Raw genomic sequence first — 12,611 nt, 5'->3', positions numbered from 1 at the left:
TCTTCAAAGTTGCCAGTTCTTTTATTTCTTTCTCCATCCACTCATCCTGGAATGTACTGATGTGAATGTCTGCATGTCTATGTGTACATGTGCACGTATACATTTATTCTAAAATGAGAATTTAATACAGTAGTGATATCCAAACTATAAAATATGACCCAGTGTGGAGAGTGCATCCTTTTTAAGTTTTCTTGAGAAGCTTGCTGTCAGGTTGAGTTTCTGTTTAAAGCATAAGTTTCTTTTCCCTTAGTATTTCATTATACTGTTATTATCAGTAGTATTCATTGAGAACCTGCTGTGTCCTTCAGCACCAACAGCTGCAAACAACCTGCTTCTCAGTACAACAAGGAACTGTCTTTGTACTTGTACATCAAAATGTCTTCAGGGAAGGAGGTTCCACATTGGACCATTCAGACCCACATACACCCACAGGCTAATTTCACCATCAGTGCCGTGTTCTCTGTGTACAGAGGGCATCTATAGATGAACCTCAGAGCCCAGAACTAGACACAAAAGGAATAGGAATAAGACCTAAACCTTGTTCTCAAAAAGTGTGTATGTTTAATAGAAAAGACAAAAAAAAGACTGAAAATTCAGTAGCAGAGAAATTGAGTAATAGAGCCATCATTCAGTTTGACAAAGATGCTGCTGATATGGTAGAGTAGATTTTAAATAAATCAATAACAGATTAATAAAAATGCATGAACTAATTAAATGTGGCTTATTATGTAGGCAAAATCCTGACAGTCAGGATACCTGGGTTATAACTCAGCTCCATCACTTGCTTTTTAAGTGACCTTTGGTGAGTCATTTAACTTCTCTCTGCCTCAGTTTCCTCATCTGTACAATGGAAATTGATTGTTTGCCACCTAGATTATGAACCCCAAGTGGTACAGGGACTATGTCGGGTATCTTGTATTTACCACAGTGCTTTGAACAGCGTGGAACACAGAGTACGTGCTTAACAAGTACCATAAAAATAATCTAATGCAGCAGTTAGTACAATGCTTGGCATATAGTAAGTTGTTAACAAATACTACAATTATTACAATTATTGTTATTGTTAGATTGGGTTAAGATATGAGGACTTTGATACTGATTAATGGGAAGTTAAGTTTGAATATATTTTTATTGTGGATTTATGGATGAAATTCTGAAATGGAAAATGTAAACCAAATGCCAAAAAAAAACTTCTTGGCTGTGATATTCAACTTACTTTCTTCTAATTTTATTCCTATGCATTATATATGCATCTTTATGCCATGATAATTCACATTTTTCTCTATGGGGATAATATGATTTAAAAATATCCCCACTTCACTTGTCAGCCTAGCAATAGTCATATAAAAATACCTATTAAAACATATATTTCCCCAAAATATTTTATCATCATCAATCGTATTTATTGAGCGCTTACTGTGTGCAGAGCACTGTACTAAGCGCTTAATTAAATTAAATTTAATTAAATTTAATTAACAATTTGATTGTTAATTAAAATTAAACAATTTTATTTGTTTTTAACTCTTCTTACATTTTCCTGAGGTCTTACACTTTGCATTGGTTATAAAAGTCCAGACTACCTCTGCCCACCAAGCTAGAAAAGTATTTCAAATACTAGGTCACACACACACAGCAGAGGATATGGGGAACGATGCTTTGGATAATCTGGACATTCTTCATGACATCAGTAAGTGATGGTTTCAGGATAGTGGAGAGGTAGCATCTCACAGGCCTCTGAGAAATCCAACTCTGTTTCCACAAACTAGCTAAGATGTGGTCGTTTGGTGGTACGATCCCTACCTGACCCAAAGCTGAGAAAGGATATTCACTATAAATCAGTCTAGGAGAACCAAAGGCTTAGAGAACCAGTTAGTAGGTCACAGTTCACTGAGTTCATAATTACTAAGAAGGTCAAATAAAATGAAATATGACAGAATGTTTTGATATGTGGGAGAATGAACAGAGACTCTTTTGAACAAAGGAAGAACCGAAAGAGATATTATGACTGTGAAAATAGCACCATTCTCTTGACCAACCAGTCAAAGCGTCTGAGAATTCAATATGACAGGGTTGGTGCACATGATTCCACAAGGAGCTTACATTCTTAAGACAGAGGCAGACACCAAAATGAATTACAGAAAAGGGAAATGGGAGAGTGTAAAGATATGTACAGAAAAATAGTTGTTGTATTTGTTAAGCACTTACTAAATACCAAGCACTATACTGAGCTCTGGGATAATAATAATGATGGTATTTGTTAAGCACTTACTAATGTGCCTGGCTACAGGATAATCAGTCACACATGAGACTCACAGAGTAAGTAGGAGAGAGATCCTGAGTTCTGTTTACTGCTTTTATTCCAAAGTGCCTTACATTACATACTTTAATTTAGCTCAGTTTTTTGGGGCTGAGGATGGGGTGAATATTAACTGCTTAAGGGGTACAGATTCAAAGGCATAGGTGACACAGAAGGAAGGGAAAATAGGGAAATGAGAGCCAAGTAAGGAAAGACCTCTAGGATGAGATATATTTCAATAGGGCTTTGAAGATGGAAAGAATGGTGGTCTGTAGAATATAAAGATGGTTGGGGGAGCACCAGGCTAGAAGGAGGATGTGGGCAAGAGATCACCCATGGCCACTCCCCATGAGTTTGATATTAATTGACAATAGGATATGATTGCCACATATATAAAAAACTCAACAATTTTTCGGGTATAAGGAGAGGAGGATATTATTTTTTTTATTTTAGGGAAACATCACAAAACAAAAGAGAAAGAAACAGAACTCCAGGGAGAAAATAACAGTATTATTATCTTGAACCAGAGCTGAGAGACCTAGCCAGTTTTCTAGCATCCTCCTATTGTGGAGAGAGTTTCATTAATAAAATTGTGTGTTCTATTATTTAATTGTATTCCTAGAATATATGTCATACTGAAATGTACTATCTATGACAGCCAAATAATTTGGCCAAATTACATTTCAGCCTCATGTTTTTCAGCTTTTGACTACTCATCTATCATTTTATCAGTAGTACTGAGTTAAATAGTGATTATTGTACATACTGTCTCCTAGAATTATTTCATCATTTCCCTATCTCTTGTTATATGGAAGACAGATATATCAATCAGTTCTTTACAAAGTGAAGAGCCACTTAGGTCTAAGATGCACTGGCCTTGTTCCCCTTTGTTGCATATTTCAAACCCATTTTTACTTCATTTGCTATCACAATTTTTCCCAAGTTTAGTCTTCCCTTGCGTAAAAGTCCTTTTTTTTATGTAACTGGACAAATCTATTTGCATTTTTCAGTGTTCAATCTCATTTTGGTATTTCTGCCCTCACTGAAAATCTTAGTTTTATAACAATGTTGCTAAATTTTCCTGACTCACCAGTGCTTCCATTGCTTTCCAATTTAGGACTGCATTATGAATTACATTAATATATTATTTATTCACTTCTCACCTGGTAATGTTCCACTGACTTGTAGAATTTTACTGAACATATATATCCTTTATCATGACATCTGTAGTACTTATACATACTTATTTTATATCATCCTCAATAGTTATGTATAGTACTAATAACTGTCATATATGTTCAGTGCTTACTATGTGCTAGACGCTGTAGTATACACTGATATAGAAACATGATAATCAGGTAGGACACAGTTTGTGTTCCATGTGGGGCTCAGAGTCCCTAGGCATGGAAGAACAAGTATTGGATCCCCATTTTATAGATGAGGAAACTGAGAAAGAGAAAATGTAATTAACTTGCCCAAAGTCACATAGGAGGCCATTTAGATCCAGTGTGTATCTAAATTGGTCAGTGGATGTGGTGGGATGAAGCAAGAAGTCTGGGTCTGTTGTCAGTTCTCTCTTCTCAATTTTATTTTTAGATTGTGTCTAATTCCCACCAGTATACTCTTTCACAGTATTTACCACAGTGTTCCATACACAGTAAGTGCTTAATAAATACCCTGAAGGCTTGGTCTGTGTAGTTGGTGAAAGGAAATTGGAGGAAGTGGGTGGTCAGAGTAATCATTGGGAACATTCACCTGGGTATTGAAGCTCTTGAGGATGAGTGTAGGTGAGGAGAAAAAAGAGAAAGGTGTTAAAATTCTTCAGAAACCAGTGATTAGGCTGAGAGGCAGTATATGGCTGAGGCTAAATTATGGTGGATGGTAAAGGTGGATGACATGGGCTTCAAAGTCAGAGAAGGAGAGGGAATGAAGGGGATAGCATGATGTGAAAGGATATTATGGGACAAGGAGCATGTAGACTCTTCCCCTCTTTCCCATGCTTGAAGAGGAGTGGGAGAAAATAAGGTCCCCATGGGAGACAGTGGCCACAGACTAAGCCAGATTTCAGTGTCAGCGATGAGAAACTGGTCAAGATTAGGGAGCCACCGGCTGTATTTAGATGAGGATTTGGGGATGGGATGAATGGGAGTAAGTTAATGGGGTGCACTCAGTCAATCAATCAAACAATCATCTTGATTGAGCGCTTACTTTGTGCAGAGCACTATACTAAGTGCTGGGGAGAATACGGTATAATAGAGTTAATGTTCCCTGCCCAGACTGAGCTTACAGTATAGAGTGGGAGCAGACGTTAATAAAAATAAATAAATTACTGAGAATGGATTGCTTGAGGAACTGATGAGAGAGAAGAATAGGGATTGGTGGTGAAACGATGGAGGGTCGGGAAGGTCATGGTGAAGTCTTGGGTCACCAGTTCCAGGCTCAGAGTGGCCACAGCTTTCAGTCCTTGTTCCTGACTAGTCACATATTTCCAGGTTTTCAAAGTTGTGGGTGGGGCTCGATCAGTTCTGTTTGGGCCAGGCCTTCTCTCTGATGGGAAGTGGTGAGGAGAAGGAGATAGGGAAGGGTTTTGTGGGGGTTTTTAAAGATATTTGTTGAGAGCTTACTATGTACCAGGAAGATATAAGCTAATCAGGCTCGACACAGTCCATCTTCCACATGGGGCTCACAGTCTTAACCCCCATTTTACAGATAAGGTACCCGAGGGGCAGCGAAGTTAAGTGACTTCTCAGAAGTCACGCAACAGACAAGTGGTGGAGATGGCCCTCTTTAAAACGCTGATTGAGGTGAATTTATGAATGCTCTTCTCTGAACCGTAAGCTCATTGTGGACAAACGTATCTAACAACTCTGCTGTATTGTACACTCCCAAACACTTAATGGAGTGTTCTGCACACAGTAAGAGCTCAACAAATACCATTGACTGATTAAATATTTACCTTCAAAAAAGCAAACCAACCTTATTTGGACCTGAGTTCTATTGCATTCCTGATTAGGTTCAAAATATGGAATGAGCCAGTATTATTTTTGTAGCTGTTTGCCTCCCCCTAGGGCTAAGGGAATTTTATGAATGAACCTTGGGTTTTAGGAATCTCCAGGTTCTACTGGACAAAGGGCATGGTCAACTGTTAACTTGTTTTGATCCTGTGTACTTACTTTGATGTATATATATCTATAATTCTATTTATTCATATTGAGGCTATTGATGCCTCCTTACTTATTTCGATGTCTGTCTCCCCCTCTTCTAGACTGTGAGCTCGCTGTGGGCAGGGAGTGTCTCTTTTTATTGCTGAATTGTACTTTTCAAGTGCTTAGTACAGTGCTCTGCACAGTGTCAATAAATACAATTGAATGAACGAATGAATGAATCTTCCTGGTCATCAGGGAAACTAGTGAATGAGTAGGAAATGTCCTAGGCACTAATAACCCAAATGAAGGTGATAAAGAGAAATTGTTGTGTATAAGAATTAAAATAATAAAAGGAAAAAGAGATCAGCCTCCCCACTGCTTCTTCAGCACCTAACTCTTCTCTTCATATAAACTGTGAGTCCCATGTCGGTCCGGGACTGAGTCTAAGCTGATGATCTTGTATTCCCTCCAGAGATCAGCAGAGCATCTGGCACGGAGACAGTGCTTAATAAACATCAAACTCACTAATTGCCCGTCTCCCAACCCAATGCCCAGATGTGGCACACTTGTATGAGGTTCGCTAACAACCGTCTAGCCTGCCGTGAAGCTGCCAACCCTTCTTGGCATCGGAGTCAATTTGGCCTACCGATGAATGGAATTTGTTACTTCTCTAGTTTTCATTTCTCAAATGGGGAAAGGAAAAGTGTCCTTACCCCCAGTCAGGCCACAGCCAGCCAGCTGTTCTTGGCCGCACTATACCTATTTTGGGCACAATTCCTACATAGGCATGCAAGGTTCCTAAACTGCCAGTGTGGTTTCAGTTCAGCAGACCTTGTCTATGTATATTTTCTTCTACAGCTTTGCCATTAGTCTTGAATTTCCAGATAGAAGGGGACTTTAATAGCTTATGTTGAATGATAATTCTTGTAGAAATTTACCTCAGCAGAACCACTTTTATTGTGCTCTGGACTCACTATGGGCAGGGAGCATTGTAAGCTCATTGATGTGTCTATTAACTCTGTCATGTTATGTTGTACTCTCCTAAGCACTTAGTAAAGTGGTCTGCACAAAGTAAGTGCTCAATAAATACAATTTATTGATTTATTACTCTCCTAGCATTGTGTACAGTGCTGTGCACACAGAAGGTGCTCAATAAGTAATAATGATTAGTTGCTTGTGGTCCATTATATTTTCCTTCCTTCTCATTCTTAAATTACTTACAATGATATTTGACCTTGGAACAATGATTTAAGAAGAGTAGTGTCTTGATGTCTCCTGCTGCTGCATGAATAATTTATTCACACAGAATACTCCATGTCAGTCAGTTAAATTGGATATATCTGGTATTCCAATGGTTCCATGCTAGCTGGGTAATGTAAGTTTGCTGTCACCACCAATCAACTCTGCACTGCTCCCTGTCACCCAGGGAAAATTTTTTTAAATGTCATTTTCTTTTTTCTTGTCCACTCTTTTCCTACTACCCTCACCACCACTCTTGCTGTCCCCCTTCAAGTCTTTGCCTCAGTGACTCTTCTGAGGTTCTCCTCACATTCCCACCCTAGCAGAAAATTGCAGCATTTGGGAGGAATATAAAATACTGATACTCTGAAAAACTGAAAATCAAGAATAACTACAAACAAGGCCTAGTAGAAAGAGCACAGAGTGGGAGAGATAGGTCCTGGCTTCTAATTCTGGCTCTGCTGCTGAACTGCTTCTAGACTGTGAGCCCGTTGTTGGGTAGGGATTGTCTCTATATGCCGACTTGTACTTCCCAAGCACTTAGTACAGTGCTCTGCACACAGTAAGTGCTCAATAAATATGATTGAATGAATTAATGAATGACCTTGGACAATTCACTTAACTTTTCTGGGTCTCAGTTTTCTCGTTTTCTCTAGCAGCAGCTTGCTCACTCTGCCCCGACTTCATCTATCTTGCCGCCCACCCCTTTCCCATGTCCTCCCTCTGAGTTGGAATTCTCTCCCCATCCATATATGCCAGACCACCACTCTCCTCACTTTCAAGGGCGTATTAAGGTCACATTCCCTCCAAGAGGCCATCCCGGATTAAGCCTTCTTTTCCCCACTCCTTCTCTCTTCTGCATTATCTATGTACTTGGATCTGTGACCTTTGGGAGTTTGGTATTCACTGCAGCCTGAACCCCACAGCACTTAGGTACATATCTCTAAATTATTTATATTAATGCCTATCTTCCCATCTAGGGAATGTGTCTACCAACTCTTTTATATTACTCTCCTAAACATTGTGCTAAGTGAGAGATGGATGTGGGGGGAGCAACCAGGAGGTTTGAAGAGGGAGTTAAACATCAAGAACAGCTGGTGAGGTCAGTAGGCATGCGAATCAATTAGGAAGGAGCAGTATTGTTGCCAGGTAGAGATGGGGCAGAATTAAAGTAGGTGAGGATGAAATTAAAGTGGATAAGGTCAAACAGGTGCCTGGTTTTCCATCTACAGTGCTCCTCAACTTGAGCATAGAAGCAGAGTGGAGGTGACACGGGGCTGTGGGTTAGTGGTACAAAATCAGCAGAGGGAAAGGAGAATGAGGGAATCGAGTTCAGTGGAAAGTGTAGTGTTGGGGGCATGGATTTTGCATCGAGAGAATTCAGTGGGGACTAAATGGGGCATCATGGCATTAGAATACTGGAGGGTCAAAAGATTGGAGATCTCTTTGAGGGAACAGAACAGATTTGCATGGAGGTCATTTGTGTGGGAGAGAGACTAGGTAAGTGGATTGTGGTCCAAATGAGGAATTCCAGAGTTGATAAAATCGTAGAGATTATTCAGTAACTTTTAAGGAGCTGAATATGATCTCCCCCCAACTACTTACTCTTGATTCTCTCCCATTATAACCCAACTCACTCACTTTAGTCATCTACTACCAACTAATTCATTGTGTCTCACTCTCATCTCTCTCTCCAACTATACCTTGAACACACCTCCTCTCCTCCCATATCCAACAGACCAGTAGAGAAGCAGCGTGGCTCAGTGGGCTTGGGAGCCAGAGGTCATGGGTTCAAATCATGACTCTACCACTTGTCAGCTGTGTGACTTTGGGCAAGTCACTCCACTTCGCTGGGCCTCAGTTAACTCATCTGGAAAATGGGGATTAAAACTGTGAGCCCCACATGGGACAACCTGATCACCTTGTATCCCCCCCAGTGATAGAACGGTGCTTCGCACATAGTAAGTGCTTAACAAATGCCACCATTATTATTATTACTCTCCTCATTTTCAGAGTCTTACCAAAATTACATCTACTTCAGGAAGCCTTCCCTGACTAATCTTGCTTGTGTCTACCCCAGAGCTTCGTACAGTTCCAGGCTCCTAGTAGGCACCTCACAAACACCATAATTGTCTATTATTGTTAACCTCTCATCTGCCCTTCCTATTTTCCCTTGCCAGTGCCTTACCCATACACTTGAGGTCTTACTCTCTAAGCACTTACTCACCCTATTCCCAACCCCTACAGCATTTTTGAATGTATTTTTATACGAGGTTGCTTTTCCTACCTGAAATGTAATTTAATTTCAGCCTTCCCTGCTATATTGTGAGTTCCTTGAGGGCAGGGATTGTGTCTACATATTCTATTATACTTTCTCCAAAGCACTTAGGACAGTACTTTTCATACACTAAGTGACCAATCAATACAGATTACTAAATTGAGTGATAACTTAAGCCATGTGCCATGTGTCAGGGGAAGTATTAAACCAGGCCTCCATGATTAACAGGAAGCTTTCCTGGTTTGGAGAGATCTCCCTTGGTATTGATATTTATATTTTCATGTATGATCATTATCATTCATTGCTGTTTTATGACTCTCCTAGAACTGATGTCCGTGCGACTCAAGACTTCTAATAACAGCAATTCTTAAAATTCTTCTGTCTGTTTGTTCAATACGGTTAACCTCTAGGTAATAGGTAGAAGCCAACGGCTGGGAAGGGTACAAATTCAGACCTCACTTTGACTCACAGTCTGACGTTGGGGAGCTGAACCTTCCCTCTACATTAAATATAATGAAAAGGGGCTGTGATGTGGTCTCAGGATTGCAGCAAATTCATGAGTACTTAATATATATGTACATAGATGCCCACAAGGCCAACTTGTTCTCTACCTCTTTGGTTCTTTTGATTCTTATTTTATTTTCAGCCCTGGGTAACAGGGTGGGTCCAAAATTTTAGTCAGAGTGGGCTAGCCCAACCCTACTGCACCCCAGACTTTTCATCTACAGCTTCAGCTAAGAAAATCTCTGGACTAGCGCAAAGTAGATGAGCCTAAGAATAAGAATTTGTCACTCTGAGTTTCTTGTAAGCTAGAGTAGGCTAAGAAAATATGATCTGTACTCCTAAGCTCCCAACACCTCCCCTTTGGCCCTAGGTACAATGACTCAACTGTGTACAGCAAAATGGAGCGATTCTTGACATTTAGCAGGGGTTCATTTCTTCATGTCCCAGGAATATTGTAAAGTGAATGTCAAACTGATTAGTCACTCTGTTCTTAAAATGATAGAACTGAAGTTCAGGAAAGGGCAGGGAAGGCCAACCAGAAGTCACAGTAGCATACAGATTAAGCTCTAAAGCAATTTGTGGTGAAATCTTTGAAATATTTCTGATGTGTGTACGTGTGTGTGTGTGCACATATTCTTACCTCACAGGAAACTTCATTTCAAATCCTTGTTCCTTAGGAGCATGGAGCATAAAGGAAGGAAAATGTTTCTGTCAATTAACTTCTATCATATTGATCCAAACACTTATCCTGTCCCACCTTGATTACTGCAACAGTCTCCTTGCTGATCTCTGTGCCTCCTGTCTCTCCCCACTTTAGTCCAGACATCTCTCTGCTGCCCGGATCATTTTTCCAATAGACGTTGAGTTCATGTTTCCCCACTCTTCAAAACCCTCCACCACTGCATCAAACAGAAACTCCTTAGCATTGGCTTTAAAGCATCAGTCACCTTGCCCCACCTTATCTTACTTTGTTGATTTCTCACTACAACCTGCGTGTTCACTACTTCATGCACCTCGATATTGTCTCACCAATGGCCCCTTCCTCGTATCCTCCCTCTGTCCTGGAGCACCTTCCCCTTTATATCTGACAGACAACCACTCTCCCACCTTAAAAGCCCTATTAAAATCACATCTCCCTTTAAGAGCTTTCCCCTTCTAAGCCTTCATTTCTCCTATACCTCTCCCTTCAGTGTTACTCTTGCACTTGGATTTGTACCCTTTATTCACCTTACCCTCAGTCCCACAGCACCTTTGGACATATACATAATTTATTTATTTATATTAATGTCTGTCTTTCCCTCTGTAAGCTTCTTGTGGCCCGGGAATGTGTCTACCAACTCTGTTGTACTCTCCCAAGTGCTTAGCACAGTGCTCTTTCCACTGAAAGTGCTTAATAAATATGACTGATTGACTTACAAGAAGCCCTCAGTGACATCTTTACATCACTGTGGGCCAGCTGGAGATGAAGTGGGAGCAACTGACTCCACAGGTTAAAGGGTCAGCTCCCAACCGAGAAGGACCTCCCACTCTTTTCAGAAAAAGGAGAAGTAACTTGGCCTATTCATTCATTCGATCATTTTTATTGAGCGCTTATGGTGTGTAGAGCACTATATATACTCTTGGGAGAGTACAATGCAACATATTCCCTGCCTACAGTGAGCTTGCAGTATAGTTGAAAGATACTGAGCCTAAGCACCAGAGATCATGGGTTCTAATCCTAGCTCTGCCATCTGCTTCTGTGTGACCCTGAGCAAATTGCTGAACTTCTCTGGATCTCATTTTCCTCATCCATAATATGGGGTTTCAAAACCTGCTCTCCCTTCCCCTAAGACTGCAAACCCCATATGGGACAGGGACTGCACCTTAATGGATTATCATGTATCTACTCAAGTGCCTAATACACTGTTAGGGAGTCAATACATGTTCTCCTTCCAACTTAGAACTGTGAGCCCCATGGGGATCTGATTATCTTGTATTTACTCCAGTTCTTAATACAGTGCTAGGCATGTAAGTGCTTAACAAATACCACAGTTATTATTATAAGGGATGAGATGTGGAAGAAATGCCAGCGAAGGAGGTGGAAAAGGAGCTGTTAGAGAAAGAGGAGAACCAGAAAAATACTGAGTTGCAAAAAAACCCATCAGATTGTGTTCACAGTGTTGAAGAGGATTAGGACAGAGGAGAAACTTTTGGATTTGTTCACATATGGTGACTTTGGAACATATGGTCTTGATGGACTGACTGACTGTGATTCTTCAGATTCCAAGATATTGGAATGTGTTAGAAACAGTGTTAGAAAAAGTGATGTAGGAATGAAAATCCTCTCCCTTCAGAGTCCCTCCCTTTCTCCCTTACTTTTTCCTTCCCTCCCTTCCTCCCTCTTGTCCTCTTTTCTCTCTTTCCTTGAAGAACATCAGTCCAGTATTATTTCATTGTGGGAATTGTGCTGTTAATGTACCTGGATTATTCAATAAAATAATAAAAAAGTCACTGGTATTAATTGAGTGCTTGCTGTGTGCAGAACACTGTACTAAGGACTTGGGAGAGAACAATAGACACATTCCCTGCTCACAATGAACATAAGGTCTAGAGGAAGAGATAGACATAAATATAAATTGTGGATATGTATGCAAATGATATGGGGCTGAAGGTGAGGTGAGTTAAAGGTGCAAATCTAAGTACAAGGTTGCCACAGAAGGGAGAGGGAGCAGGAGGTATGAGGCCTTAGAGAAGGCTGTTTGAAGTTGTGATTTTAATGTCTTTGAAGGTGGGGAGAGTGATGTTATGTCAGATATAAAGTGGGAGGGCATAACAGGCCAGTGGCAGGACTTGGGCAAGGGTTCAGCCACAAGATAAGCTGTTTACAAGCAGCAGATAAGATGGAGAAGCAGGGTGGCTCAGTGGAAAGAGCCCGGTCTTGGGAGTCAGAGATCATGTGTTCTAATCCTGGCTCCGTCACCTGTCTGCTTTGTGACTTTGGGAAAGTCACTTCACTTTTCTGAGCCTCAGTTACCTCATCTGTAAAATGGGGATTAAGACTGTGAACCCCACGTGGGACAACCTGATCATCTTGTATCCCCCCAGCATTTAGAACAGCGCTTTGCACATAGTAAGTGCTTAACAAATGCCATCATTATTATTAAGATAG

Source organism: Tachyglossus aculeatus, chromosome 4, assembly GCF_015852505.1.
Source record: "Tachyglossus aculeatus isolate mTacAcu1 chromosome 4, mTacAcu1.pri, whole genome shotgun sequence".
Lineage (NCBI taxonomy): Eukaryota > Metazoa > Chordata > Mammalia > Monotremata > Tachyglossidae > Tachyglossus > Tachyglossus aculeatus.
The sequence above is the reverse complement of the archived record's forward strand: the minus strand, read 5'-3'. Positions refer to the sequence as shown.